The following is a 27,550-nucleotide window of genomic DNA, read 5'->3' as shown; positions in this document are numbered from 1 at the left end:
GCCCTGAGTGAGTGGGGAGAGAGCAGAGGACTGGGAATGTGGATGCAGCTCCGGGCGCTGTCCTCCTGGTTCTGGCCTTCGGATCTGAAGTGCTTTCGCCATCCCGGCCTCTGGTATCCTCAGCTCAGGGATCAGAATGTGATTTTTAGATTTCTTCCCATGTGGTTATGGAGAGTATCATATATGTTTGAGTATCAAGAATTTTATAAACGTCGAAGTACCTCCAGCATCCCGGTGGCCCAAAACTCCTGACCACATACGCAGGAGTCTCAACTTCGGGAAATCCTGTAGGCCTTGAAACTTCACTGACTTCCTTTCCATCCACCAGAAACTTCAAACTGTTCCTGTCCCACACCAACAAATGCAGTAACAGATAACCATGTGTGTCTTTTCTTTCTGTCTCCGGATTTTATACGGCCTTACTGAGAGAATACCTTAATTAAATACAGTATAATAATTATATGTAGAACACTCAATATGTAAGCAGTGACGGCTTGCAGGGTACTGTGCTATATTTTAAAAGATAGGCAGAGTCTCTTCCTGTCTTTGCAGAAAGAAGATGCATCAACACACACTGAGTGGCATAGGACCTTCGAATAAGGGCTGACGTGAGTAAGTACCCTAGTAGCTCAAGGAGTGGATGTTGAGCTTGGCCAGAAGGTTTAAAGAAGATTTTCTGGATAAAATGGACTTGAGCCTTTCTTCACAAGAAGCAGTCTAGTGCAGAGAGCCCACTGGAGATGAAGGTTTGAAATGGACCAAGAATTTCAGCACCTCACATTTCCCATGCTGGCCCTGCTAGCAATTCCAGAGGCTTTAAAGCATAGAAATGAGTCCTTTTTTTTTTTTTTTTTAACATCTTTATTGGAGTATAATTGCTTTACAATGGTGTGTTAGTTTCTGCTGTATAACAAAGTGAATCAGCTATACATATACATATGTTCCCATATCTCTTCCCTCTTGTGTCTCCCTCCCTCCCACCCTCTCTATCCCATCCCTCTAGGTGGTCACAAAGCACCAAGCTGATCTCCCTGTGCTATGTGGCTGCTTCCCACTAGCTATCTACTTTACATTTGGTTCTTTTATACAGCGTTTTACCACATGTGGCTCCACATTAAATATTAACTTTTATATATTTTACATATATTTTTATGTTTTTGTTATAAAAATGTATTTTATACCTATATTTTATGTGACATATATTTTATGTGACATGTATTTTAATATGACATATATTTTGTGTTACATATATTTTATATTTGGGGCTCATCATGCATACTATTTAGACAGCAAATGGTAAGCTCTAAGTTTCCTTTAACCTTGTGTTCCATTTCAGAGACCGACTCACAAATGTGTGCGCTACGACTGAACGAACACGTGGCTGAGCCGCCTCCACAGGCATCTCTGAGTGGAGTGCCTCCTCTCCTTTATCTTGCAGGGCGTTCATTTCATTCACTGTGAGTTTATAAACGGCATGGATTTTGGAGTCAGACAACCAGAGTTCAAATCCAGCCTTTCAGAAATCTACTTAACCTCCTGAGACCTCGGTTTCCTTATTTGCAAAATGGGATAATAACCCTTCAAGTGAAATAAGGTATTTGAAAGCAGTAAGCATAGCCCTCAAGACATAGAATTAACTTCCCCTCCATCAGCACCCACGTTTCTTTGTTCTCTGGCATTTTAGTGACTAGTGTCATTGTCTTTCTCTTTTACCTTACTAAAGGGAGAAGCTTCTAATCCCCCTATCTATCTACCCACCTATCTATTTCTCTATATATCCGTCCACCCCACTACTATCTAAGCTATGTGAGTTCTGGAGTAACACACACACTAGCTTTCAGATCTCGCCTACTAACCCAAAGACCTTGCGCTTTCCTTAACAACTCTCAGCCTCAGTGTTCTCATCTGTAAAATGGGATTCATTAGTTTCCATTCTTTATAGAATTACTGTAAGGATTAATCGAAGTCATTTACATAAAGGATTTATCAGAGATCCCAGCTCAAAAAACGTTAGCTATTGCAAAGGTTAGCTTTTTCTCCCTTCCATTTCCTCTCAGGAAGCTCAAGTTTCTAGAGGGCATGACCTGAATACCCATAACCTGAGAGTGGGGGTTTTTTTTGCGGTACATGGGCCTCTCACTGTTGCGGCCTCTCCCGTTGTAGAGCACAGGCTCCGGATGCACAGGCTCAGCGGCCATGGCTCACGGGCCCAGCCGCTCCGCGGCACGTGGGATCCTCCCAGACCGGGGCTCGAACCCGTGTCCCTTGCATCAGCAGGCGGACTCCCAACCACTGTGCCACCATGGAAGCCCTGAGAGTTCTTTTTTGAGTATTTCCTTAAAACTTGACATTGAAGCAAAGCTCTCCCAGGGACTGAAGGCAAACATCTCTGTCATTTCACTGAGACGGCAGCTCTCCTCACAGAGCTCATAGCTCCTTTTCTGGCTGTTCAGCTTCCTCTGTAATCACCGAAAGCTCAGGATTTCTCCCCTGTAGGGTTTTGTTTTCCATTTTATCAGAGCCTGACTGAGATGTCAGACTGTTTCTGGGCATCCACAAAAGGTATTCAAACCTGCCCAGAAGAGGAGAAGGACAAACTGCCAAGATCTCAGGACTCGGAGGCTGGGCGCAAGGCCTGGGTTATCTTGCTGATGTGGGCAGCGCCTGCTGCGTGGTCTCCAGCCTCTCACAGCTTTGCTAGGACTCACTGACTCTATATTTTTCTACCTTGAGGTTAGGGTTTAAGTGACATCAAAGGGTCAGAGGGAATGTTCAGATGGCCTAGGTCACTGTTTCAAGCCATACTCAATACTACTGCCCTCTATGATACCCCCCCGGGTACACAGTCCACGAATTAAGAATCCACATGGACGAGTTCCCATGACATTCTAAAAGGCAGAAAACAAATCCCTCCCTTTTTCTAGCTCTGAAATTCCCTTGCACACATATATACGTATGCTCAATCTGTGCCTGGAAAATACAAACACATGCATTCGTATCTAAATGACAACCACTGAGCATCCTCAATTTTATTTTTATTAATTATTATTATTTTATGCCATGGGTGAATAAAATAGTCTTATTATTTCTTTTCCTAGTCATCTCTCATCATAATTCACCCACACACTCACACACGGCCCTTTCGCCACGCTCACACTCACTCCTCCCTCACCTGATAGGAAAAATAAAAGCCACACGTGGGGTCTAAAATCGCTTTTTAAAGCAGAACATTTTAGTGTCCAATTTAAAATACAAACTAATTATTATTTCTAATTATTCTATTCTGCTATTTTCCTCTTAGAGTTTAATACCTGGCCCTTGCATTAATAAATATATATTTATTATCAGGTTATGAACACTTTTACTCCGTATACAACTTAAAGCTATGGCTGGGAGAGATTTTTTTTAAAAGGGAAAAAACTTCTGGAAAGTGTTTAGACAGGAGAAGGAGAGCTAAAACATGAATCAGGAGCACTGTACAAAAAAAATACGACGCTGGACACCGAACAGAGAAAAGTAAGTAAACTTTTATAACATCGTGGGGTTTTCCCCAAGTTTGCATCATCCGTTTGCTCTTGATTTTCTGACAATTCGCTTGTCAGTTGAATTTCCTTCCTAACAGCAGCAGCCTTCCACAAACCAGCACTCTGGCCTCTCGGGCCCTGCAGCTCATTGTCAACCTACCCCACAGGAGACCTTGTTATTCCTCTTTAGAGGGCTGAGTGCGATGGTTATTCATCTCGCAGAGCAAGCTGGGATTGGGGAAACCCTCTGTGTTAGAACTTCTGGCTTGATTTTCTGCAGACTCAAAGTCAGCTCTGAGGTGAACTGCTTGCGCTGTGGCTCCGTAATGAGCATTCAACAATGTGCTTTGTGTCCACAGGTGTCCCATTCAGAGCATCCAAGCTAATGGACAGTTAAGGAAATGACCCAACAGCTGGCAGGCCTTCCCTGCTGTTGCCAATATTGTTTTCATGCTGCAGGCGGTGCTGAATTATAACACACGTGCAGCAAAACTAGCACAGAAGCCCCATGTCCACCACTCTCTGCCCCTCCAAACTCTAAGGTTAATACCACTTATCAAACTGGCGTCGGGCAGCCTTCTACCTGCTCACAGCTTGACTGAGAATCAAAGAAATGTTTGCTTTGCAAGTAGATAATCCTTTAAACCAAATATGGCTTGAAGTTGTTTGGCTTTAAAATAGTTTTTAAACTATTCTCTCTCTCTGTCTCTCTTTCTCTCTCTCCCTATATATATATATATATATATATACATATACACGCATATATAGACATATACACGCATATATAGACATATACACGCATATATATACACATATACATGTATATATACACATATATATTTTATTCCTATTCATATATTATGAATATATGAATAAGAATGAAATGAATATACATATATATTCACAGTTTCACATTTCACCACCTAAAAAGATAACCCAATGTCTTTGTTTATGCCCATGTGCTAACTACAAAATTTATATGGCAATAATGGCAATATTTCTCTTGTCATTAATAGTGCTTATCACTGATGCCAAGTTCTTAGATGATAGATGATAAAAAATGTTTTACATGTGGATTTATAATTTCTCTATAGCAATATTACTTTTGCTAGATATTTACTAAAGCTTGAGCAACTTTTTAAATGAACATTAGCATATGGTTCCCTCTCCTTGTCTAAACCCTACTTAATATTCATTTCTCAGTTGAGATACAGCCATAGCCTTTGGAATTCAAACATATGATCCCAGATTTAAATACATGTAATCAGTGAACATAAAATATTGTTTAATGCTTAAGTCTTGAGTTAAGGTTCTATTCATAAATTTATTATTAGAGTTTTTTTTTTAAAAACAAACCATACGTGACTAAGTAAAACAGTATGTTTGACATTAATAACTATTTAATTTTCATAAATATATTGTACTTCAAGTTACAGAATACGAAGTTTAGACTTAGTTATTGAAATTGTATGAGATAACATTTTAACAGTTGTTTTTATCCCTGCCCAGGGACAGAAAAGAATTTGGTGGAAACTCAGTAGGCCTTTCCTGATACTCTCCTCCTAAAACCCTCCCTCCTTCCCTTGACAAACACAATCATTCTCCATCTAACTACCCTGTTTTATTTTCCTCATAACTTACCACTAACTGAAATTGTGTCTACTTATTTGGCTCTTCATTCGTCAAGAATAAAAGCATGTACCCTCTACATTTTCACCCTGTGTTGCCGTACAGTATAGTATGTGGGCATCCTATAAATATCTGATGAGTGAATAGATGGGTAGATGTTTTCATCTATACTCTATTTTAAAAATACAAAATATATAATCTCATAGAGTTATTTCTCAGAAGTGATATATAGACAGATATATACAGGCAGTCACTGCTTTACACAGAAGTGTGAGACAATAAAAATGGTCACGTAAAGGGAAACCATGGAAAGCAACCTCAATAATCATTGGGAATAGTTATGATTGTTCCTTGACCTTCAAAAATCTTTTGCCAAATCATTAAAAACTCTTACTATCAGAGGTAAATATATAGGGAAATAAAGAAATATAGCAAAGCTCATACTTATTTAGTATATGGTAACTTACAACATTAGAAATGTTAAGATTTAAAGTGTTTCGTTTTTTTGGTAAAATACTGATCAAGACTACTTTGAACAGCTTGCTTTCTTTTTCTCACTGTTTAAATTACAATACAGAGTGAGCATCTTTTCTATGCCTTGGCCAATTGTCATATGCCTTTCTAGGTCTGGATAGGCCTCCAACGTTTTACTCTTCATGCTTTCAACATCTTAAAATATACTTGAGAATTCCATTAAAGTGAGTTTCTTGCCAGTATCAGTCCCTTTGGGACATCTTCATCCTCTTTGTTTTGCCTGCCTTCCTCCTTTATACAGACAAGCGCGGCTCCACTAAGTGTCTTGGGCTGTGTAATGCAGAGTCTCTCAACTGGCAGCAGTGTCAACGTTCCCGCCTACAGATATTTCTTCGCTAACTCCATTTATGTTTCATTTGAATTTCACTTCCAGTGTTAAATCACCTCTCATTTCTTGCCTGCACATTCATTTCTGTTGGCCAATTTCTTCTTTAAATTACCTGTTTTCGAAAAATGTCATTGGATTTATACTGGGAGACAAGGAGGCAACAATACTCCATGCTTCACTGTCTGTGCATAAAATGAATAACAGATGCAGAGGGACCAATGATGGGCAAAGAATGAAGGAAGTGATGTGACTGGTCAGTGATTAGAAAGCAAATCTGTTAATTATGGAGGGATTTGTGGACTGAGGAGCTAGCAGTTTAATTTGTACTTTATGCAATTATATTTAGTTAATATACTCAAATTTGAACCATGCTGCTGGGGAAGAGGTGCTAATTAACTAAACTGTAGTAACAAAAATTCATGCACATTGGAGCCATGCAAAGCAAAAACTGCCTGTAATTGAAAGTACCATTTCTCTCCCAAACTTTCATATGACCTCTATCTCTATGTATGAGAGAAGCTACTTTAGAAACGTGCAAAATCCGCTTTTTACCCTCAGAAGTCATGTATTAAAAACAGTGGGATCATACTTTCCTTCTTGCCTTTCCCTGAGAAATAGACAGCTGTAGATTTTTGGTTATTGCATAGGGCAAAGAAAACAAGATGTTGTAACTGTACTGCCACATATTTGCATGTATTAGCCAGGATCAGAAATGCATAAATCAGTGGTTTTCAAACTTCATCATATGTTAGAATCACCTAGATGGATTATTAAAACACAGATTGCTGACCCCACCCTCAGAGTTTCTGATTTAATAGGTTTGGAGTGGTACCTAGGAATCTGCCTTTCTAAGGAGCTCCCAGGTGAAAGTGATGCTGCAGATCAGGAACCACATTTTAAGAACCACTGACTTAAGCACATTCGGAATCATGAGGAGAAAGAAAAGAATCAAGAGACCAAAATCTGGCAAGAGCACAGAAGCTAAATCAAAGTGCTTTGGGTATCTTAGAGATCTTTTATTTTAGGCTTCTAGTTTTACAATTAAGGAAGTGGAAGCCTGCAAAATTCAAATTATTTAATTCAAATACAAAATTAACCAGACTTAGAGTCTGGTCTAAAACCTAGAATCTATAACCAATACTTTCTGGAAGATAGCTAGCACCATAAGAGACCCTATTCTCAATAGCTATAAGGTGAAACTATCACACACACACACACACACACACACACACACACACACACACACACACAGAGTTTCTCAAACTTTGCTGCATATGAAATGGCCTGGTTAAAAATTAATATTCTGGGCTTCCCTGGTGGCGCAGTGGTTGAGAATCCGCCTGCCAATGCAGGGGATACGGGTTCGTGCCCCGGTCCGGGAAGATCCCACATGCCGCGGAGCGGCTGGGCCCGTGAGCCATGGCTGCTGGGCCTGCGCGTCCGGAGCCTGTGCCCCGCAACGGGAGAGGCCACAACAGTGAGAGGCCCGCATACCACAAAAAAAAAAAAAAAAAAAAAAAAAAAATTAATATTCTGATTAATTAAGGTTCTGATTTCAGAGGTGGAGGATGCAGCCCCATGAGATCCAAATGCATGTGAACTGTTCTTTCAGAAACTGCTTTAGAATTGTATAAGCCAATGGTTTTTTTTGTTTTGTTTTAAGCCAATGTTTTAAAGCACAGAATCTATGCACAAGAGAGAACAGAATGTCAACTTTTCTTTGAATTATTTTTACAAAATACTTTTACAGACTTTCATGAAAACTCCCCCAACTATCCTAGGAGGTGGATGAGGCACCTTCTTGGAGAAACCTTGGTCAAGCCTCCTCCATTCTGGAAGCTTCCGTTTCCTCATCTGTATAGGGGTAAAATTATTAAAACTGATCTCATACAATTGTTCTGAGGGTTAAATGAGATAAAATGTATGAAGACAATTTGTGAAGGGAAAAATATCCCATGGGCGTTAGTTGTTAGCTTCATTATAGAGAAGCCTAAACAGGATATGATTTTTTTTTTTAATATCAAGTGGAGAATCTGCAGAAAAAAGATTCTTAATTGTATTACAGTAGGCTCATCCTGGCAGAAGCTTACTTTGACTTCTGGTCAAAGGAACCAGAAGAGGTAAAACCTCTGTAAAATCACAAGACTTCACCTTCACAGGCCCCAAATTACCTGGAACAGGACTTGGAAACCAAATCCTAATCTGGAACAATAAAAAATATAATATATCCTAGGCTCAATGATTTTCTTAGAAAACATCTTGTCTAATCTCTGTCCCCAAGACATTTCCTGCCTCTTCTGACTCTCCAATGAACTGGGGATTGGAAACCAGACAATTTTGACTTCCCGAGCTTTCTTTTCTTTTAGCAAAGCTGAAAGAATAATTTTTAAGGAAGGAAAACGAAAATGATCCATTTACCTCGACTCTGCCCTCACTATGAAGGAGGATCCTGGAACTGGAGAAAGAAAATAACAGAAAGGGAGAAAGAGTCTGCCTTCCCCGCAGACTGTTGAACATAAGACACTTTCTCCCTTTGAGAGCCCATCACTTGTTTTTCTCCACATGTTTTAATCAATATTCGTTGAGCCATAACAATCTGGCTTCCACGGTCACACTGGTGTTGAGTTCCATGAGTAACTACTTTTTCCACTGGCTGAAGAAGTAACGAGTCTGTACATGGCTGGCAGAAGATCATTCCTTTGAGCAAAGCAAAATCAGCAGTTTCAAGGGAAGTGCGGGCATCTCAGTGTGGTGACCAGCCCACATCTAAAATGTAAACAAAGTACAGAAAGCAACTCACAGGCCAACTGATCTCCTTTGGAAGGTGTGGCTTCAAACCGTTCCATGTGCATGTGAAATGCCTAGACCTCATTACAGAGTTTTCCTGAAAGCTGATGCATCCAAGGAAACCTTAAAATAAGGAGCAAAGTAATAACATATATTCCCCAGAAAATAAAACTCTTAACACGGCCTTGCCTCATTCTAGCAAAAGTATGTCGCAAGATCTCTTGAGGAGGAAGGTATGGTACTGAGCTCGGGGATTTGAGTTAGATGGAAGCCTGGTCACCGCCATCCACCACATGCCTGAGGCTCCTTCTCATGAAAAGGTCTCCTAGACGTTGAGGGCGCCCATGAAGGTCAGAGACCTGAGAAGCCTGAGTCCGGCTCACACGCCGTTCTAAGGATAATCCAGTCTCTCCACAACTCCTTCAAGCCCAAAACACTCCCCTCTTCCCCCCATATCAGCTCTTTCTCTAGATTTCTTCCATCAGTGGCACTGGAATTCTTTCAAATTGATCAACATCTCATTTTTCACTACCACTTCACGCTCCTACCTTCCATCCTAATATCTAGACTTCCATCCTAATGTCAGAGAGCTTTTATTTTCCTTCGTAGTGTCTCCAGAAAGAATTCCTCCTAAGTACCTACCTATGTCAAGGCATCAGAAATCAATCCATCCATTCATTTATTCATTTATTCATTCTTTCAGACATTTGGTATCATGCAAAGCATTGGGCTAGTTAAGTAGGGGAGAGACAGTCATTTAAAATAACTGCCATATGATAAGAATGAAGTCAGGATTCACACTATTGTCTCTACCGAGAACTCCCACTTTCTCCCTTATCTTTTTCAGTCTTTAAACGCAAGTCAGGAGACACTTCCTCCTGGAAGCCTGCCCTGAATCCACCCCCAGTTGAATTAGGTGTCTGTCTTATGGGCTTTCAAAAGTGCCTATCTAGATCATTGCACTGATATTGCATCCATTTGCTGTTGATGTGCCTGGCCCCCAACTAGACTGTGAGCTTTAAAGACAGAGACTGTGTTGTATTCATCTCTGCATTCCTAGTACTTAACATAGAGCCCAGTAGACTGTGCTCATCGCAGATTTTTGAATGAATGAATGAATGGATGGATAAAAACTATGAAAGAAAAATCATAGAAAGTTGTGAAACAGAATAAGGAGTAAGTATTCATTTTTAACTAGAGAAATGAAGACAATTTTCATGGAGGAGATGGTATTTAAGGAAAGCACTGAAGTGTGAACAGGATTTCCAGAATTTGAAAAGATCAAGGGCTTGGGGGGAGGGGTGGTACACAGAGGATTACTTTTTAAAACCTAACAGATTCTCTCCACCTCTAATCTGTTACTTCTCTGAAAATGATCTTTCTCATACTCTAGCAAAGGTTTTTTTTTCCCTTCCTTGCTTGTGGAGAACCTTCAGTGATGCCTTACTATCTATCGGGATAGAATGCGAGCAGGTCAGCTCGCCCTTCAAGGGTCTTGCTATTGTTACCCAAAACGTTGCTCTACTCCTAACTTTCACTCCTTGGCCACCCGCTGTCTGCACAAATCAGGCCCCTCTGCTCCCTGTCCCCCGGTATCTTGCTTTTTATCATCTCTTTGGCGTTCCTCTTTCTCCATCCCTCACCTACAATGCCTTCTCCGTGCCTCCTTGCCATAGACAATGTCACTCTGTCTTTGAAAACCCTACCCCTTCACGCAGCATCCCTTTTCCACTCCAGATTGGAGTGCCTTCTTCTTCTAGACAATCTGATAACCACTCGTTTACCATTTAATCATTGTATGGTTTTCTAACTATAAGCCTGCTTTGTCCCCCTTATGAGGACCGAAATGAGGTACCTACAAGCTAGGATAATGGACGGTGGCTTTTTGTAACATGCACAGTGTTCCAGACAAATATTCTATTGATGAAAAATTCTTGACAACTTATGCACTCCTCTAAGGATGTATGAGGAGTCTTTCCTTTAGGCAGACATCTTATTATTCAGCTACCAGCAGATGGGGGTGCTTACCCTAGATATCATATTTAATTTAATGAGAAGAAATAAATTATTATCAGTGTGTCTATGTTATGAAATCACTAACTTTGCCTATGTTATGATATAAAAACTTACTACTTTCCTCCTTCATTGATAGAATTATAGTTATTTTTACCTCTTCCATGCAGCCAAAGTAATGGCATTTTTTTTAACTGTGTGACTAGCCCTTTAAGATAGGTGCATCTTTTTCACAGTTTTTACCCTTGCCCTTGTCATCGTGGGGCTCCTTCATGCTTTTCAGCCTTCCAGGCTTTGCCCCTCATCAAACCACATCAATACCAGTCTCAAACCTTAATCGTAAAGGGCATCTAGAGGGATAAAGGCTCAATACTTCACGTAAAGGGGCGACTTCATCACACACAACAGGCTGCAGGGCATGGAGAATCCATCACCTAACCTTTCCCAGCCTCTATCCATCTGTGCCCCACTGTTGGATATCCAAGCTTGACAGTGAATGCTTTCCAATGGGAAACTGTAGCAAGATTTTTTTCCCATCCTTTGGTCCCTATTGTATGTTCAGCTGCACTGAAGCTAGCTGCTAATCAAAGCCAGAGACTCTCATACACAAACAAACACGGCATTGTGGCCTCCCCTGGGGCTGGAACACAGCAATCCAACAAACAATTTGGTCAGGTGATAGCAGCCTGGAGGGACAGACAGAGCATTGCCCAGACATCCTCCTGTCTTCACTCCCCCCTCCCCTTCCTCGGCACGAGCCAGTCGAAGCACCGGGCCAGGCAAACCGATGCTTGAGAAAGCAATGGAGAATAAAACGATATGCAACAATATGCAGTCAGTAAGGTCTCCTCTGACAACAGGATTCTTTGTCCAAGAGAGTGTATTCTCTAGATCATAGTGAGGTAGAAATAAAATACATAGCATGAGAGCATATTCCTGGACACAAGAAAGAAGAAGAAGGAAGGGATTGGACCAAAATATCTTCAGATACTCACTGGGCCCTTGTCATAGAACAGTGGGGTGGAGGTGGAAGAGCGTGATGTTTAGGGGCTTTGTGGTTAGATATATCTGATCTACAATCTCAGTTCTACCTCTTACTACCTCGTGACCTTGGACAAGTTACTTAACCATTCAGAGACTCAGTTGCTATTGTTAGTAATGTTGGGGAATTGTGCTCAGGAAGGAAAAAGGAGGGAAATGCTAAGAAAAGAAAGCAAGGTCTTCAGCTTCCAGAAGTAGCTAGTGATAGAGGATGACGGCTCCTCCCTGGCCCTGGCAGTTCCTAGGAACAGAGCCTCAGAGGCACTGTTAGCTTCTGAACTTTGACATACTACCATGTGTCCCCAGAGCACATCAAGGGAAACTAGGGATGCCCATGGCCAGCATGAAGCTTGGATACAAGATGTCTTCATACAACAGCAGGAGCTGGGACTCTGGGTGCCTGCACACTGATAATGGAAACATCCCTGAGTATGAAAGACGGAGCAGAAAAGCTAGAGATGCCAAAGAAAACGATTGCTCACATCAGTTTTTGGTTAGGGCAGCCAGTTAATGTTAAATCTTGCCAGGGTTGGTGGAGACTGCAGGAGAGAGGGGAAGTTGAGTAGGAACTAGGTGAAAGGTTATCTTAATTCTATGCAATGTAAACGTGAACTGAGTACCTCCTATGTGCCATTTGTTATTTGTGTAGTGGTAACGTGAAAGAACTAGAAACAACTATCTAGCAGTACAGTATAGAACAGAGAGGTTCAGTGAGAAGATGCAGGACCACTGAAACTCAGAATTAATGTAGTGACTTCTTTAAATACAAAGAGTAGACAATCCAAAATGATTTAATAATTGAAGCATCTTCATATGGAGACCTACAAATGGAAATAAAATCAGTTAGATGCTATCTTGAGGAATCTATTATAAGATCTGCAGATTTACTTCAGGAAACACCAGTCAATATTTCCATGTCTTATCCTTTCTAGGATGTACCTTAAATGTCCCTCAGTTGCACGTGGCACACCTCATTGTGTATGTCCACATCCTCATTTCAGTAAAAGTCAAATTTATCAGATAAGCCACAGTCCCATAGTTTCTCCATTTCCACCTTCTGGGAGGGAATTTTTTTACTTGCTCCTTAAAGCCTTACTAACTGTCCTGCACTCAACTGTCACATTTCTCACCTCTTCCAATTCAGAGGTTCCTGGCCTCCCCACAGGAACTCCAATCTCACTGCAGCATTAGGAGTCATAGTAGATACAAATATTTGAACATTCTCAAGGGACAACGTGTGATTTTGCTTAAATTCCACCAAGAATAGAGATAAGCAATCCCATGTCACATTAGATGAGTAGTGAAATCTATTCCCTTTTGAGGAAAACAGCCCTTAATACTTAGGCTGATCTTCCTCACCAAAGAAACATTAAAATCACCTTAAGAAGCGTGGTCACACCTTCCTCTGTTCTGTACTTATTTTCAATAGTTGCTCAAGTTCCAATAGATGATGATAAATCTGGCTATACCTTGGTATGGACTTGGAAGTTAGACAAGGAAAGGGGTCAATTTGAGATGGGAAGGAGGCAAGGAAATAATATTTGTTCTTCAAAATAAAATTAAACAATTTTTAATAGAAATGCCCAAGTCTAAACTTTTTTCTGATTTCAACAAGATATTTAATGTTACACATCAGAGGCGGCAAATGGAAGTCAGGGTAGAAAGCTAACCCAGGAAGCTAACTAGTGTGTGTGTAGCTAAGCCCTGGGCCTGGAGCGATCCTGTTGTGCCCATGAAAGGGAGCCTCTGGGTCTTTTCCTTGGTCTCCTTTCATGATCCCCCCGTAAGAGTGGGGGAGATATGAATGGAAACAATGGGGTGGAGAGTGTAAACTTTATGGATGAGTTGACTCCAGTGACCAGGTTGTCTAAAGTCATGGCCCTGCATCCAAGATTGCTCAAGTCCTATTTGAGGCAGCAACTCTTCACTAGAACAACTGATTCTGTTTTGCCTTCAATTACTTCCTCTGAGAGGAACAAGGAGGGGACAGGCTGGTTCCTGTCCTGGAATGACTTCTTGGCATTTTTATACTAAGATGCATGTAGAGCTGAAGAGATTTAGAAAGCAAACAAGACAAATCCACTGGAGAGAAATCTCCTAACGAACCCCACCAGAGCCAGATGGGCCAAAAGGGCCCAAAGAGAGTGGTCGAGCAGTTCATCCGGAGTGGAGGAAACCTCAGCGCTATCTAGTAGAGTTTTCTGTGAGGTCTGAAGCTCCTCTCCCAAAGCTCATGCTTGGCTTCTGTCTATCAGATTTTTGGATGTTTTCCCTAAGGTCTCAGTTCAAGTCCACTTCTCTTTCTTTGGTCTTCTTGGTTCTGCTGCCTTTGAAGTTAACTGTTCTCATTTTAACCTCTTGCAAGAGGACATCACTGGATGAGATGTTGGAAACCCACAGTTAGCTTGCTTTTACGAAATGTGGATCTAGTCAGAGAGAAGTTGGTAGAAATCCACCTCTACCCACTTATTCCTGCTAAATTGCTTTTGATCTGTTCCTCCAAACCAAATTCATTTATGACAGCCTTGAAGTACATCTTCAAATCCCCAGATATCATATATCAGAGGGCAAACCCTGTGATTCCCTAACCATCAGCCTCAAACCACTGTTTTAAAAGGCTAGAAATCATTTCAGGCTCAAGTTGGTGGGAATCCCAATACTGGCATAGACAATAAAAGCCTTCCACCCGTCCCCTACAAACAAGAGTGCGGTTGACAAACCCAAATTTGATCTGACACACTTTAAACTAGAGCCAATCTGTACACTATTCATTCCAAATAATAATAGAGCAAATAAATAATTCCCCAAAGGGTGCCAAGCCCTGGAGTGACGTGCTTCAAAGAGGTTTGCTGCCCCTGCAAGTTTACTCACGTGCAGTGCATTAGGCCCTCTCTTCTTAGCCCAGAGCAGCTCAGAAGTGCCCCAGGCTCCTGGGACCTGCTAAAGGGGTGAGATTGGAGCTGGGTGGGATCAGGCAGCTGTGGCTTCCCTGGGGAGACTTTTACCCCTGGATATGTATCTGGAAGGGTCCTCGAGGTTAAGAATGGAAGATAATGTTTACTCAGCTTGACCTTTAATTTGTACACACTAAGGGCCACAAGATTATCTGTTCCATCTAAACACCACATCCTTTGCTGGGAGAAAGATTTTTTGTTTGCTTCATGGGATTATGTTTGTTTGTTTGCATTTTTCTATTTCCAACTTTTTAATGAGAGTCCATCAGATTAATTTACTAAGCTTTTTTTATGATTCAGATTTACCCATGTCAAGCTAAATAAATTGAATTTCCATCTTAATTGGCCCACTTAGTAGAAACAAATGCACATGTTAATGTGTGGAAAGCTATAAACATAGAGCATACATCGATTACTATGTTGATCTAAAAAGCAGGACACACAATTATTCGTACAACTATTTTTAAAGGTTAAATCAGAAAAACTATAAGTGTATCAGAGTGTTAATAGTGGTGTCCATTTTGAGCAGGATTATAAGTCATTTTTTTTCCTTCTTCATAACTTTAAAAATTCTAATATCTTGTAGCATGAACATTTTTCTAGAATGAGAAAAATAATGTGTTTCTCCAGGTATATATTTGTGTTTTCCTAATAACAAACATAATAATGAAAATACCCTTATTGTTTTTCACATCATTAAAATTAAACTTTTCACAAGTTTGAAATGAATTGAGCTGTGAGATTCTGCATTTTGCCAGAGGCATTGAATTTAACAGTTAACTATATATTGTAATCAAGAAAAGAGGATGAGAAGAAAGGCTTTATATTGTTTCAAAACTTAAGTACCTCTACCAGTTAAAATAACGTAATAAACTCCCTGCTTTCTTTCCTGTAGCAGCTTCAGCCTTCCTCATTTGATCACCTTGGACCATATCTAAAGAAATATACTGTACCCAGGAGGCAACATTATTTTACAGAAAATATTTTTTGAAGAACTAAATTGGCCCCCGACGGCAGTATTTGGTTCACTTACACCCTCGCGGGGGAAGGCTCCAGAAGAAGCACCGGTAAGAGGCCTGAGATCACACCTGACAAAGGGCCTTGTATTCTTAAGGGGCTCAGTCAAGTCAATAGCAATTCGGATGGTGACTGCAAATTTCTTTTATAAATAATCCAACATTGTAAATATGATTTGCACATAAAGATACAGGAGTCATCAGCTTTTGCACATAGTAGGAACTGTTATTGTCAATGACCTTCGTTGTGTGTTTCAAGCTATGCATGTCATGATTAGAGAGTTCTGATTTCTCGCCTGCTCTCCCAATTTATGGAACTAAACACTAGTGACTGGTCACTCAAAGTGAGGTCCCCAGGCCAGCAGCTGCTATCGCCAGGGAGCTTGTTAGAAAGGCAGACCCTGAGAGTCCACCAGAGAGCTACTGAATCAGAATTGCATTTTAGCAAGATCTCTAGGTGACTGATATGCACATTGAAGTGTGAGAAGCACAGCTATAGTATAAACAAAGTGCTGCTAATCAATTGTAAAAACCTAAATTTAGTGAGAATAACCGATTGAATTTTTGGTATGCATCCTTTACAACTCTTAGGAAGCCCTATAACATAATATTTAGTAAAACAATTCATAACCTTTTTAGTTTAACCTTTTTTAGAATTGTCTACTCACTTTTTTTTTTTTTCACTCTGACTCCGATTTCCTTTTCTTCACACCTGTCACACATCTTTCCTCCTACTCACTTCATCTGGTCAAACTTACCTTTCAGCGTCTTAGGCAACCTCTAGGGGTCCTGAGAAAATGATAATGACAAGCAGCAGTACTGGGGAAAGAGACAGGCAGAACTGGCCCCACTGATTTTATTAACAGTAGCTGGTGTCTAATGTATTACAAACACTGCGTTGTTACGATTTACCTTTACCACCAGCCCGTGAGGTAGGCAAAGCATCTATCATCACCGTCATCATCAACACCATCATCATCGACACCATCACCACCTTACAGATGAAAACCCTGAGGTTCCATAGCATCCGGCAGAACTGCGATGAGATAAATGCAGGCTCCTGAATCCAAACCTGAACTCTTTCCTCTGAGCTGATGGCTCCATGATGGCAGCAGGGCCAGAACACATGGCTATGGGTGTCACCGACATCAGCAATGAGATGGCTGCACCTTGGCTTGGGAGTGCCCTGTATGCAAAATGCTCTCCTAGACACTATAGGAAAGGCCAAGGTCAACAGTCTGATTTGGGGACCTTACATGTCAAATTCCCTGGGGCCTGGAGCACGATCACGTGTTCCGTGTATTTCTTTTCAGAAGGGGTTTTTGATCTGCATTTAGAGAGAACAGTCTGAGACTATAGAGGGCAGAAGCATTTCAAGAAGAAGAAAGTCTCACTTAGGTTTCTGTTTGTTTGTTTTCTCACGCCAGCTGGACATGAGAAATAAAGCAGTGGGGGAGGGAAAGCAAGGGTGGACTTTCATGGGGGGGGCAGGGCTGCATCTCCATGATCAGCATTTCCATTATCCTCATCAAATACTCCGTAGCAGTCAGACTCTGGGTTCTGTCCTTCACACTCATTTTCTAGATTAATATTCATGTCAGTCCTAGGAGGTATTAGTGCTGTCATCTTAGGGATAAGGAAATTGAAGCAACAAAGACCACGATATTTGCTAATGGTCACACAGCTAGTAAGAAGCGTATCTGTGGTTTACCTTGATTTCTTTAAACTTAGAGCTCAAATATTGGAGGACTACAGCTAATGTTTCTAATACATCACCTGCATCCAGGTGCCCTGTCACATGTCCATCTTCCTTGACTCCACCTCTCAAATCAGAATCTCTGGGGATGGGCTCCAGGCATCTGGATGCTAAGACATGACTCCAGTTATTCTGATAAACACTGAAGAAAGGAAACCGCTACGTGGGTGATTTGGCCGCTTACTGCACATACACTGGAGTTTAGGTTTGACATGAGAGGCAGCTGAGAAAGAAAATTAATTAGTCAGAGGAAGATATGGCATTATATTATAGAGGAGAAAAAAATACCCAAATTAGGAATTTTAAGATCTTTTAAGATCATAAAGAATCTTGTATTAAATAATGGGGTCATCTTAACCTCTTTAAATTTGTACCCTTATCAATTAAAAAAAATCCTGTTCAGCCTACCTCAGTAGAATTGTTGTGAAAATATGATGAGAAAATAAATGTTATTAGTTCTGAAAAGCAAAGGCCTATAGCCACAATGAAGTTATGATGAAAATAATGTCCCAAGTGTTCAGTCTTAAGGCTTTGAATAACACAGTTTGTTAAAGAAGAGGTAAGGTTTCCTTCTCCATTATGCAGGTGAGTCAGAGACCATGCAAGGTCGAGAGCCTGAAAATGAACAAGGTGAAATATGATTAGGAAGACACTCCAGAGAACTGGCAGACCTATATGATGTTTGCAATAAAGGAGGTAGAGGAAAAGACAGGAGAGCCTTCTTCTAGAGGTTCTAGGTGAGAATGGGGTGCTTGGGTTTAAACAGGAAATTGGTACCAGGTGATGTATGGAGGGATTGAGTATAGAAGGCAGTCAAGGTCATTGGAACATGAGGAAGAGCAGAGAAAATGGTATTCAGAGTCATTTACTTAGTTTTTCACTCATTCATCAGATATTCATTGGGCATTTCAATGGTCTCACTCTAGATATGCTAGGGTTCTGGAGAGGAATGAGAGAGTCCCTGCCTTCTAGGGGTGCATGGTCTGGGTGGGGTGGAGCTGGTGGTAAAAGTGAGTAATTCCAAGAGGTAAACGAAGTGCTTTTCCAGGGTTGGCGCTGCTGGGAAAGGAGGAACTGAAGTCGCCGGAAGGGTGGGTGGAGGGGGGAATTAGAGCGCCCCCTAGAGGGAGGATTTGCCTGGGAAAACCCTCCCTTGGCGCCCTTAATCTCAGACTCATTCAGTTTCACCCAAATTCCACAGCTGAAGGTAGAGGACGTGCTATCGTTCCCTCCATGTCTGTGATTTCACTGAAGGATAGTCATCTCATATCTCAGTAGAAAAAGTGGAAGAAGTGGGAATAAAAGGTGAGAGATACAGAATGCTATTTGTGCCTTACAATGATGTTTTGGTTTTTATTAAGCACAATTCTTAGAATTAAGAGCCCAAGTGTCAGTTACTATGTCTTACTTCATTCAAGGTTAATATGTAACAGTAGATTTTTTTCACTAATTATGACGTTTCAGAATCTAAGAACTCTGCTTTTAGGAAACTCATTATGATGATGTTTTTATTTGAAATGGCACTTTATCTAAACCTACTATGAAGAAATGGCTCCAAAATAAAGCCCAGTAGAAAAAATTAGATTATTTCTCAAAATATCTAAAGCATGAACTATTCACTGTATTCCCTGCTTACTTTGAAGAAATAGGGATTTGTCGTGAATATGATCTACATCGTCAAATCTGCAATATTACCAAAATTATAATGCCCTCTGATAATGTTACATTATAGTTATCCTTCTAAACCACAGAAATCTTAACTTGTCACTTACCAAATACTAAAATAGGGAGGAACAAAAGGCTTGTTATATTTGACAACCTAGAAAGATCGTATGACACCTATGCCATGTGAACAATTATGCCACATACAAGACTGGCAAGAAGTGCATGGGAAAATGGCCCAGTGGATGGAAAATTGAAAGGGCCATAAACATCAAGAATGGAGAACTTTCCAAAGTGAGGCTGTGGCCCAAATTCCACTCAGGCCAATTGACTCTGGAAGGAAAAAAGCTGGCCCAGCTTGTAAAGAGAAGCTCCATACCCGAATATTATCTTTCCCCAGGGCAATGACATGGTTTTGTGTCAAAAGGAAACAAAAGTTCTCTGATTATTCATTAAAACTGCAGCCAAAAGAGACAACATTCATCACCCTTAGAGAAGCTCCACTCAGCATCCAAACAAGGGCCGCTGGGAGGCCTGACTCACCTGATGCTTAAAGGTGAGCATCTCTTTAAACGGGACTGACCTGCACTCGGGTGTAAAGCAGCTTGCTCCCTGGTCACGCTGGGTGGTCTCGGTTTGGGTATGACCTTTAGGAGGGAAGTCAAGGACAGCCATCCTATTCACTATGTCACCATATTAAAAAGTGTAAGTGTTGGCAGAACTGGAATTTATAATCTGAATTCTAACTACTGGCCCTCAATCCACCATTAACTCATACACCATTTCGAACAAACGACCCAAACTCAGTCTCCTAAGAAAATTTTGAATAGTAATAAAATAGCACATGGCAAATAAGAATATGATCAGAATTCACATGAGAATGTCATTTAAGTAAGAAAGCAAGAGTATCTTCAAAAGGAAAAAAATATTTAAACCCCAAACACTTAATTTCTAAGATGATTTTATTGATAAAAGTGATTAAATTATTTGGGGACGTTATTTCTCTCAAGTTATTTCCAATGATCAGGTTCTGTGAAAATTCAAACCAGGCCACTAGCTTTTCTAGAGTAAAAACATCAAAAATGTTCACTAAAAAATGTGGGTTCTGCCACATATTGCTATATGTGAAGACTAAATAGGTACATGGAAATTTTCAATAAATCAGTAAATTTATTATACCCAATACCATGAAAAGAGGTCTAGGAAACCACAAAGTTATGTATTATAAACATAATATATTGTACTATAAATATTTTAAATATATGTTATCCTCCTCATTCTATATAATACCCCGTCGAAAAGTCAGATAATAAAAAGTCACATATTAACTGTAGTTTCTTTTCTCTCACACTCTAGCTTTGAAAATATAACACATTTGTACCGACAAGCAAACATCTGGAAAACAGCACCTCAAGTATGGCTTCAGGTGGGTGTTCCTTATAGAGGCCTTTCCCTAAATGATTAAAGAAACAATGTCCTAAAAGAGGCCTGGGAACAGGAGGAGAGGAAAGATCAACTGCACAGATTTAGAGTACTATTAGAAAATTAAAAGCACCAAAGTTTCTTAAAGCACAAAATAATGGTATTAGAGGTTTTTTTCACAACATAATTTTTCAAAAGCCCATCCTCTAATTTAAGTGAGAAAGTACGAATATTGCCACTCTAAAATAACTCATGGCCCAAAGGGAGGAAAAAAGAAAATATCCACTCTAATTTTCTTTGAATTTAACTGGCCTATAAATTGTTTTTAATGATTTGGTCTTTAGAATGCCTAATTCACTTAGAAAGGAACATAATGAAGATGGAAAATAGAAGCTTTATTTTCTACGCTGGGAGACACCTCTTTTGTTTCACTCCCATTTTTCCTTTCAATATTTCAAATATCAGTTCATCCCCAGATGATCAAGGGGCTTAAAAGAGCTTTACTGTTTCGTCAACTCCACCTTTGCCTGAGATCATGAAATTGCTTCGTTATATTATTAGTTCGAAAGCTCCTCTTGATAGTTCCTGGATCTCCTCCCAGGCCCTTCCCTCCAACACACACCCGTAGGTCACCTTTCTCAAGTTGTTAAAGCAAAATGCCTAAATAACCCTCCAGATGAAAACAAAGGATGCCAAAAGACTGGAACTTTGATTTCTCTCGAACTCTTCATTCTCCCCAACCATCACCTCCCCCCACCACATGCCACCCCTACTTTTTCAATGTATCCCCCAGACGTACAGAGCGGCTGTTAACAGAGGTAGGGGTGAGTTAACAGAAGTGTAGATAAACTCAGTGTGTGTTCTGGTGTTCCTGCGTGTTGTGTTAAAGAAAAAGGTGTGTGTGTGTGTTGAAGAGAGAGCAAGTTTTATGTTCTGTGTGTTAAGTAGAGAAGGGAAGGAGTTGAATACATTCCTCTCTTTAAAATATTTTAACTCATTAGAAACATCAACTCAGAAACTAAGAATCTAGCAGATGGGTAATTAAGATACCCTAGCTTGATGTGGGTGAAATAAAAAGCTCAAGGGTCTCTGTACAGGGCAGTTCTTAAAATTATTCAAATGAGCAATGGGATTCAAGGTGTGTCTTTTAAACTTTGGACGTAACCATCTCTAGAACCATTCCCGGGCTGGCAGGCAGGACAAGGAGTGCCCGGATGCTCTGCGAGGGACCCGCAAGGTCAGCTCGCACTGGGAGGCCCAAGCCCCCACTTGGTACCTAGCAATGCCAGCTAAGACGCATCAGCTGGCAAGCCCTGGGGCAATCCGGCAAGCAGGGGAAGGATGGGAAAATGAACCCCGCTTGCTCAGGCGGCCTTTCTCTCTCTTCTCTACCCAGCCACAGACACACCTACTAACTCAGGTTTTACAAAGAGCAAAGCCCCTGCGTGTTCTGCATTCCGCTGCAGGCAGGAACACAGTCCAAATGTGCACATAACATCAGAAAAGCTTCTTTCCTTCCACCCAGCTATGGGCACCCTGACCGTCCTGGCCAGACGCCCCCAAAATATGCCTCTGGAGCAAATCTGTTTGGAAAGCAGCCGCACCAGCAAAGACACCCGCAGCTCCTCTCCCACTCCTACCACGATCTTCCGCGGGCGCCCGGAAAAGTGGCGGAGGATGAAGGGGAAGTCGATCGGAGACCCCTCGGAGGAACCGCGCATTCCCTTCCACTTACTCGGAGTTGCAAACGTGCCGCGTGCGCTCAGGCTGCCTTTGTTGGTCGGGGCGAGGTTTTTCTGCCCGGAGTCCAGGTACCCCAGTCACTGCTGCTCGCGGCCGCGCCTGCTCCCTGCCGCCGGCACGCACGGTGACTCACTGGTCTCTTTCTTCCCCTCTCCCCACTTTGGCTTTTCCTCTGCTCTGCGGCTCCCTTGGCGGGATTTTCGGACTGGAAGGCGGGGAACCAGACAGATCCTGCCTCGGAGTGGAGCACGCCCTGCCGGGGAGGGGACGGAACGGAAATGGAGAATGGGAGGGAGGAGAGGGGCTGGCGGGGAGAATACGAGGGCTGGGCGAGGGGGGAGCGCGCCCTTCCCTCGAGAGCTGATTGGGAAACTTATTAAAAGCAGGGTTCACCAGGGGCAGTATCTCCCCCCCACCCCCGCGCCAGCACGCGGATTTGAACCCAGAGGCCAGAGGATGAAGCACTGTTTCGTTTTTTTGCAGAGACAGATGCAATATCTCTTTCCCAAACTTTGTGCATGACCTCTTCTTTAGGTGGGTGCGTACCCCAGTTCATCAAGTAGCGCATCTTAAATGGACCATTGATGGCATCTTAAACTACAGTTTGGGCCCCCGGCGATTCTTTGTAAATGATATTCAGGGTGGAAAAGCAGTCTTCCGGACCGGGCTCGCATTTGTCCCCACGCCTATCGCCCTCCCCCCGCACAGCTTCGGTCACTTCAGCTGTCAGTCCCATCCCACCTGCGCGTGACCACATGTGCAAAGGACTTTTCTGCGCTTGTCACAGACTGACAGATGTCTGAAAGTTCCCAATTAAATGCCACTTTCCTTTAGGGGGCTCTTTCCTTTTCTGGCTTCCTTGGTGCATTTAGTGACCTATTTAGTGACATGCCTTTGACACCCAAGAATTTAGGGGATTAACGAACGTAGCTCGAACTCCGAGGTTTGTAAAACTCAGAGGCTGGGCTTCCGTGTCTTTCTGGAATTACATTTTTCTTCGAATGAGGAAAGAAGCTAAGATAATATACCTAGGATTGTTCAAGTAACACATAGATGAGTATCTGTGATGTAGATGAAAGTATTGCGCAAAAATGATTACGTATAAAACAAATTTACCCAAACATCCTCAAAAAGGAAATTTTGAGGTTCTCCTCCGCTCATCTGTTTTTTCCTTCTCTTCGTCTCGCTTCTTTTACTTCCTTGCAGCTTATTAAGGTAACATCCTTTTAATTCAGTTTGATAAATATCTATTAAGTGCCTTATATAACTCTTTTTATTAATTTTTATTGGAGTATATATAGTTGCTTTACAATGTTGTGTTAGTTTCTGCTGCACAGCAAAGTGAATTAGTTATATATATATATATATATATATATATATATATATATAAACCCCCCTCTTTTTTAGATTTCCTTCCCATTTAGGTCACCACAGAGCACTGAGCAGAGTTCCCTGTGCTATACAGTAGGTTCTCATTAGTTATACATAGTAGTGTATATATGTCAATCCCCATCTCCCAATTCATTCCACCCCCCCTCCCTGCTTGGTTTCCATAAGTTTGTTCTCTACATCTGTGTCTCTATTTCTGCTTTGCAAATAAGTTCATCTGTACCATTTTTCTAGATTCCACATATAAGCAATAGTATACCATATTTGTTTTCCTCTTCCTGACTTACTTCACTCTGTATGACAGTCTCTAGGTCTATCCATGTCTCTGCAAATGGCACTATTTCGTTCCTTTTTATTGCTGAGTAATGTTCCATTGTATATATGTACCACATCTTCTTTATCCACTCCTCTGTTGATGGACATTTAGGTTGCTTCCACGTCCTGGCTATTGTAAATAGTGCTGCAATGAACACTGGGGTGCATATATCTTTTTGGATTATGGTTTTCTCTGGGCATTTGCCCAGGAGTGGTATTGCAGGGTCATACAGTAGTTCTATTTTTAGTTTTTTGAGGAACCTCCATACTGTTCTCCATAGTGGCTGCACCAATTTACATTCCCACTGACAGTGTAGGAGCATTCCCTTTTCTCCACACCTTCTCCAGCATTTACTGTTTGTAGATTTTTTTGATGATGGCCTAAGTGCCTTATATAACTCTTAAAATTTACACGTACTTTGAACTCAACCTAAACCCCAAAATAAGAAGCATTGTTTTGTAGGAAGTAGTTCTTAGGGACTTAGGGACTCTGACAGCTGTGTAGACAAGTGTACCATGGAGGAGCTGGGTGGGGACGAAGAGCTGTCTCTACAAGCAGTGCTTTGAATCAGTCAATCAATCCATCCATTTTTTCAAAAGCAGAGGCATCAGAAATTCACTTACACACCTCTAGTCTATCCCCATAACCAAACTCTCCGTACACCTGCCACACGTCATCCTCAAATGAAATAAATGACTAAGGAACTATCTTCCTTCTATACACAGACTTCCTGTTGCCTGTTTCCCTTTTGTGATTCCCTTTTACCCAGTGAAATACAGCAATGTTTGTTTTAATCTGATTTTACCTGTATAAATTGTGGAGGAAGGGACATTATCACTTTTTATTATTATTTTTCCCAGACCCTTTACTGAAAGAGACTTCTCCATATTCACTCTCACTCCATAGGGCTGAAATTTCCAGGCTATTAAACAAGGAGTTATCCATTTTCTCTACCTTCTTAAACATTATCTTAACATCTACAAATGTGACATGTTGCTACCAGTTATTATGGTGTTTATCTATAGGGTTGATAAAGTAAGCATGAGATCCCCATGATTTCCGCTCCATTACATGTTATATCAAAAATATAACCCTTTATTCAAATAGGAACATATGAAAATTATTTATATAAGTGGTTCTCAACCAGGAGCAATTTTGCCTTCAAGTGAACGTTTGACAGTGACACAGCTTAGGGGAGGGGTTGTTACTGGTATGTAGTGAGTAGATGCTGCACAGGACAGCTCCCACAGCAAAGAATTATTTGGCCTGAAATGTTAATAGAGCTGACATTGAGAAACCCTGACAAACATTATTAACCATTGCATTTTTTTAATTTAAAAATTTTTTATTTATTTTTACTTTTTTATTGTGGTAAAATACACAATGATTTTTAAGTGTACAGCACTCTGGCATTATGTACACTCACATTGTTCTACGATCATCACCACCATGCTTCCCAGGCTCTTAATTAGAGATTATAGTGGTTGGAAGGGGCCATAATTACCATTTTTAACCACTGTATTTTAAAAATATAAAGGAAGATTAAAGAGAGTTTCTTTTTAAGAAATAGAATTCTATGAGATTGATATTAGCCCAGCACGTACATCAAAGTTTAAGAAGAAGATGTTTTCTAATGCACTCTAAAATGTGCAACTTCAAATCCAAACTTCTTCCTGTGTCACAGTCATGGGTCTGTTGATCTAAGATTTCAAGTCATTTCATTTATTTAGCTGACATTCTCTGAGCCCTTAAGTTTTTGAGTGCATAGAGCCATGGACAAAAACAGATGAAAATCCCTACTCTCATACAGCTTACATTTTTGCTTATATAAATAAAGAAAAAAATGAAATTAATTAAGGAATGAAATTTTTTTTTTAAGGATGTGATAAGTGCCATGGAAAAAAAGACCGTGAAGGAAGATGAAATCATCAATTTGGGGGAGGAAAAACTTTCTGCGGCGAGACGTGAGTGAAGACTTAAAAGAGGTGAGGGAGCTGAGTAAGCAAATATTGGGGAGAAGGACCTCCAGACAAAGGTCAGCAAATTCAAAGGTCTGACTTTGCCGGGTGTGATAGAGGACCCGCGGGGAGGTCACTGGGGCAGGAACGTAGTGCATGGAGGTGAGGAAAGCAACAGGCCAGCTCATGCAAGGCCTGTGTCCACCGCAAGGACACAGGAATTCCACTTTTAGTCTGAATGAGGTGGGAAGCCGTGAAGAGTGACAGAACGGGACTCTGGGCCAACAGGGTGTCTCTGCTGTGTTGGACAGACCACATGAGGGCACAGGTGGAAGCCGAGACCCCAGTTAGGAGGCCGCAGCAGCAATCCACTGTCCAGACTTCTTCCGCGTGTCCCTGTTTCTCGTGAAGGATAACTAACCCCAAACTTACCCTTTCATACTTTCTCTGCCCCCAAAAGCGCCTGTCAGCAGTCACCTTGGTTTGCTCCTGCCAGTTCCCAGCCTCTCCAGGGGTGATTAATGAGCCCCCTGCATGGGTGTTACCAGGCTAAAATATAACGAAATGCAAGATGATTTGAAGTCATAGAAATTATAACATGTCCTAAGGGTGTGTTGAAAATGAGGCCGCTGATTCTGCAGTGACAAGTACAAGGAGAAGTGTGATCAGCATGAAGTTACAAAATGTGAAGGAACCTGCTGAAAAATTGGCCAGCGTGTCCCCTGGATTGCCTGCTTGGCAGGACGTTTAGATTCTTGATTACCACCCTGAGTTCTTCAATATGGCTGGAACGCACAAAGACAATTCGTCATGCCCTCAGTTTGACAGAAGTCCCACTAATACATTTCTCATCCTCTCTCTGGAATACTTGAAAGGTAATTTTTTAAAAAAACCTTTTATTTTTTGTCCCCTGCAACTATATACAAAACTTCCTTCAATTTCAGGTAATTTTTTTAAATGATTTTGCTGTTTTTTGATAAGAAAACAGAAAACTCAACTAAGAAGGGCTTAAGCAATTCAGGAATTTATCTCACAAACAACACAGGTTGGTAGACAGTGTTTTAAAGTCTTCAAGGACCCAGGTCTTTCCATCTTTTGACGCTGCATCTCCAGTTTGTGAACCAAGTCTCTTCAATGTGGGGTCAGGGAGCTTCAGGCATATGTGGCTTACGATAAAGAAAGCCCAAACTCCAGTGGAGAATAGACTCCAAGTCACACAGCCATAGACTCTGCCAGCAAAAGGAAAAGGTGGAAAGCATTTGGGAAGCAACCCACAATGCCTGCTAGAATTTCTCCCTGAAATTTTATAAATGTGCGCTTTATCACTCAGTCTCTTATGAATCTGAGTAGCTTGACTCAAGCCCCTGAATCTTGTCTTTCTTGTCAGGAACTGCTAAAAATCAAGGTTCTAAACTGGCAAAGCTGAGGAGCAGGACTTGGGCAGTGGCCTCCCCCAGACTCATCCAGAAAATCAAGCC

General features: G+C 41.2%; 1 protein-coding gene across 2 annotated transcripts in view; it reads right to left on the bottom strand.

Annotated features, from left to right (window-relative positions):
• Positions 1-22,775, bottom strand: part of PTN (pleiotrophin) — a 93,755-nt gene extending 70,980 nt beyond the window's left edge. Inside the window, exon 1 of one of the 2 annotated variants that reach the window (XM_067042070.1) lies at positions 22,402-22,775. The gene's annotated coding sequence lies outside the window, so the exon portion shown is untranslated. The remainder of the gene's footprint in view (positions 1-22,401) is intronic. The other variant, XM_067042071.1, reaches the window with a different exon arrangement.
• Positions 22,776-27,550: the final 4,775 nt, after the last annotated feature.

This window comes from Kogia breviceps, chromosome 9 (assembly GCF_026419965.1).
Source record: "Kogia breviceps isolate mKogBre1 chromosome 9, mKogBre1 haplotype 1, whole genome shotgun sequence".
Classification (NCBI taxonomy): Eukaryota; Metazoa; Chordata; class Mammalia; order Artiodactyla; family Physeteridae; genus Kogia; species Kogia breviceps.
The sequence above is the reverse complement of the archived record's forward strand: the minus strand, read 5'-3'. Positions and strand labels throughout refer to the sequence as shown.